This window comes from Aplysia californica, unplaced genomic scaffold (genome assembly GCF_000002075.1).
Source record: "Aplysia californica isolate F4 #8 unplaced genomic scaffold, AplCal3.0 scaffold00024, whole genome shotgun sequence".
Taxonomy (NCBI): domain Eukaryota; kingdom Metazoa; phylum Mollusca; class Gastropoda; order Aplysiida; family Aplysiidae; genus Aplysia; species Aplysia californica.
Genome location: NW_004797294.1, coordinates 915,451 through 918,891, shown reverse-complemented (window position 1 = coordinate 918,891; position 3,441 = coordinate 915,451). Strand labels below are relative to the sequence as shown.

At 40.1% G+C, this 3,441-nt stretch overlaps 1 protein-coding gene across 4 annotated transcripts in view; it reads left to right on the top strand.

Annotated features, from left to right (window-relative positions):
* LOC101854468 (FMRFamide receptor) overlaps positions 1-3,441 on the top strand; it is a 131,682-nt gene that overhangs the window by 61,215 nt on the left and 67,026 nt on the right. For 3 of the 4 annotated variants that reach the window (XM_005090965.1, XM_005090964.3, XM_013088689.2), the window contains exon 3: positions 2,319-2,378. The gene's annotated coding sequence lies outside the window, so the exon portion shown is untranslated. Of the gene's footprint in view, positions 1-2,041; positions 2,379-3,441 lie in introns of those variants that run through there. The other variant, XM_013088692.2, reaches the window with a different exon arrangement.

Sequence of the window (3,441 nt, the reverse complement as noted above, 5' to 3'; positions counted from 1 at the left end):
AGAGTGTGTGTGTTCTGTGAAGTGTTTTCTCCTGTTATGTCGCTCCACTTAGGGCACTACTAATTGTTTTATAGTCTTTCTTGAATCATTTGGCCTTGTAAAGAGTAAGTAAATGCAAATTGTGTGTAACGTTGGTATGTAAATTTAGTCGTGAAGCGTTGTCACGATATGTAAAGTAGACAGATGGCGTTGCATACTACGTGCGTTCAATATCACTTCTTTTGGTTATGTGGACCCAACAGAGATGGGTTAAATGCATAATATATTATAGTGTAGGTGAATTATCATATCAAAGCCTCTGCACTCTCACCAAATTCACGTTCATAAAGGGCACCATAACTTTACTCAGTTTGGAACCAAATGAAGGGCAATGAGGGAAACGTTGCGTGCGCACCTGACGATAATAGAGAGATTAGTGTTGATCCTTCCTTTTGAGCTCTCAATGGTACACACCAGAAGAGTGAAGTTTTTATACAGAGCAAAAAGCGGCAGCCTTGACAGTGCTTGGTTTAGGATGTAATAATTCAAGCTTATAGTTAAACGGGGTTTGAGGACTGTTCATGTTGCATCAAAAGTGGTTGTATGTGAAGAACTTGAAAGCAGAGCTTCTTGAAAGAAAATGGCACCTTACTTACAGGATTATAACGTATAAGAAGCTTGCCGTTAACGTGACATATTTACTCAATTTCAGTGAGACAACTGACTACCCCCTTCCTCCTTACCCCCTCCCCCTCTCCCTCCCCCGCCCCCATCCTCACCTGCCTTATTTGCACTCAAATCAACGCGTTCCTTCTGCATCACAAAACCCATTAAACGATATTGCACCGAAAACATGCAGACAAGCGAAAGAATGAATACTTGTTAGGGGATATCCTAGTCTGGTTTAAATAAAGGAAAACGTAACCTAAGATTATGCTCATTATTTTCCAACCAAGCGCCTCTGAATTTCGACTCGAGGGAGGTCTGAATTGTTGATTAGAATGTAGGTCGAAGACTTTGCGTAGAGTAGGTTTATGGTAAGGTTCTGTTCACGGTAAGAAAGCGCCAAGCACGTCGGGAATTTTTTTGTTCTAAAAAAAAATCACCTTGCTCCACCAAGCAGTGGGCATTAACACTTGGTGACAATTTACTACCCTTCATCCCCTTCCCCATCCCTTCCCCATCCCTTCCCCATCCCTTCCCCATCCCTTCCCCATCCCTTCCCCATCCCTTCCCTTTCCCCATAAAGTAAAAGCAAAAACAAAACAAATTACACCAGCTGTTGAATGTCAGTGGCCGTGACCTAAAGGAAATGACGTCAGTTTCTGAGGCCGAGGTCAAACTATTACTTTTAACGAATGGTGTTTTCCGTCAGGTAAAACCCATGATTAATCTGCGGGCCAAGATGTAAGAAGAAAGTGTATTTAAAATTCATGTGATCTTAACTCTAAGACACTGCGTCCGTAGTCCTACAATTTTATTGGTGGTGACAGCTGGATAGACCTTTGTTTCGTTGGGGAAGGTTTTACTTTAACAACTTTCGTTCACTAAGTTGAAGAATATGCACACAGTAGGAATACCATAAATGGGAAAAGAGGGGTATAAATACTTTATTAGCTGCTAATCTACATGCTTCAGGTTTTGTGATGATCGTGTAAGGTAAACCATTGATGTTTCGCCACTTTCAACGCTCTAGGTTTAGTCTGAAGATGGGTCATTCGAAGTTAACGGCCATTCAACGAACGTCAGATCTGGGATTTGAACGAGAATCATCCTCACAGCAATTCAGTTGATAAAATCTGAGCTAATGGTGTCGAAGTGGTATACTTAAATTGAATTTACAGTCCGGCTCAGGCAATTACTCCGAGGTCTTGTTAGCCATTTGCTTTATTGGATACAGCACTATAACTAGCATTTGATCACATAAATTGTAATGTCTGCTTGCCTGTATCTTCTCGATCTCACATTTTAATTATCTTTTGATTATTTATATAGTTTTGATTATTTCATCTAATATCTTTAATCCTAAAACAACAACCTCACCCCCACCCCCCCAAAAAAGCAATGTCCATGGCAAGAAATATAGATATAATCTTTTTTTTCATTCATTCTTTTAGATTTCGAAAATTGTCAATCCCACAGGCACAGATTAAACTTTCCTCTAGTGTTCCTCAATCTGACTTCCCCTTCTTATCTTTCCGCTGGAGTATTCTCTGTGTCTACTCAATGGATATTTTCCTTCAGGCCATCCTTTTACTGATGTCGTTTTCAATTTACGTGCTATCTGATCCTTATTTCCTTTCCCTATTTTACCTCCCATATTTGCCTATCTTCCGCAGATTCTTTCACTCGGATTGTTCATTTCTCCGACCATTATATTGGAAGCGTCTCCTCTGAAGGTAATACCCAACTACTTTTTTTTCACTTTTCTGTTATAACGGCGTTTGAGTAACGCACGGTGTGCCTTTAGCGTATAATTATTAGAAATTCATTACGTGCTTCCAGTGCGGCTACGAATTTCCAAACTGAAGTAATTCTTTTTTATGGGCATAACCATAGATATCTGAGAGTCTGTGGGACAAAGTACCATACTATGTTTCATTGAACACATTTTCAGAAGACTGGCTTATTCCAACCGACCTCAATCAAAGAAAAAAGTCCACAAGCGATTGCTTTCGCATGGGTGTACTCCATAAACAAAAAAACGTAAAAGTATCTGTATGCCCACTCGAGGATATCGTTGCAATGATCTAGTCTACAAAGTTTGACGCCCATTGCTGTGAATAAAGACAATAGTGAAACAAATGTCCTATTTGTATACTTGCAGCCCTGTGATAAGTAGACATTTTCCTAGTGTGAGTGGAGCCTAAAGGAAAAGTACAGTTACTTGTATAACTTAGGTTCGCGTACATGACATCCACAGTTACTTGGATACAAGTGGAACTCGCCTACGAGAAATTCACAGTTACTTGGACAATACGTTAGATTCCTGTAAAGAAAATTCACAGTTAGTTGGACACCAAGCTAGATTCGCCTTTAGGAACTTCATAGTTACTTGGAGAATACGTTTGATTCCTTCAAAGTTATCAACATTTCAGATTGGCTTATAGGGTGATGCCTCTATTTAAGTATTTCTCCCTCTTTTAGCTGCGCTTTCCTGAATGCTCTTATGACTCGTCTCTTCTTCCTCCCGCCCCTTCTCCATCTGAATTTCCCTGTAGTTAGATTTATTTTCTGTTCGTGCCCAGTATGTCTCTTATTTCTTTGCCTTTCTCTCATTTTAGTTATTCTTTTGGGGCGATCACCGAACTTCCCATCACCTGTTCTTGTGACTGTTCCTTAAAGAAAGCCATTTTGTGTGTGCCATGATTTTTGTCCCGTGTGTATTCTTCTTTTTTTTTTGTTGTAGCTGTTGTTTTCTATTTTAGAGGTACGGTGGTGGTGGTGGTGGTGGTGGGGGGG